Here is a 690-nt window from a genome sequence, read left to right as displayed (position 1 = left end):
TGAACAAAATTCAGTATTTAGGTGTAAATGAATGCCATTCCTTTTAAAATTTTGATTCAAAGACTTTTGTTCTGTGACCATACAAGTTCACATAATCTCTTCCGTGATGAAATGTCACTCAGGGGCATGTTGAGTCCTTGGTCCATCGAAACCAAAGTTTTGAGATGAAACTTGATACTCTGCTTCTGCTTCTTGGTGAGGCTGGAGTTTCTCCACATTTGCTGGCAGGTGGGGCCTGTCTGCATAAGTTTTCAGGGCTCTGCTGCCAAAAAATGTCCCAGCTCTGAAGGGCAGGCCATAGCCTCTAGTATTGCAATAAACCCAAGGAGCTCACCATCAACTTCTTCTTCTTCCAAGGTTCTTGTAAAATTGAAGAAGAAATCCACAGACCACGATGAGTGAATTTAAGAATAAAATTTAGCCCGGCGCAGGGCCACACGCCTATAATCCCAGCAGCTCAGGAAGCTGAGGCAAGAGGATGGCGAGTTCAAAGCCAGCCTCATCAATGACAAGGCCCTAAGCAACTCAGTGAGACCCTGTCTCTAAATAAAATACAAAAGAGGGCTGAGGATGTGGCTCAGTGGTCGAGTGCCCCCCCACCCCACCAAAAAAAGTAAAACTTACTGACAGAAGTCTTGCAGCACAAGAAGAGACCCGATAACATATTTTCTCCAACTAAATGTGATGGTC

Source organism: Marmota marmota, unplaced genomic scaffold, assembly GCF_001458135.2.
Source record: "Marmota marmota marmota unplaced genomic scaffold, marMar, whole genome shotgun sequence".
NCBI classification, from domain to species: Eukaryota; Metazoa; Chordata; class Mammalia; order Rodentia; family Sciuridae; genus Marmota; species Marmota marmota.
The sequence above is the reverse complement of the archived record's forward strand: the minus strand, read 5'-3'. Positions refer to the sequence as shown.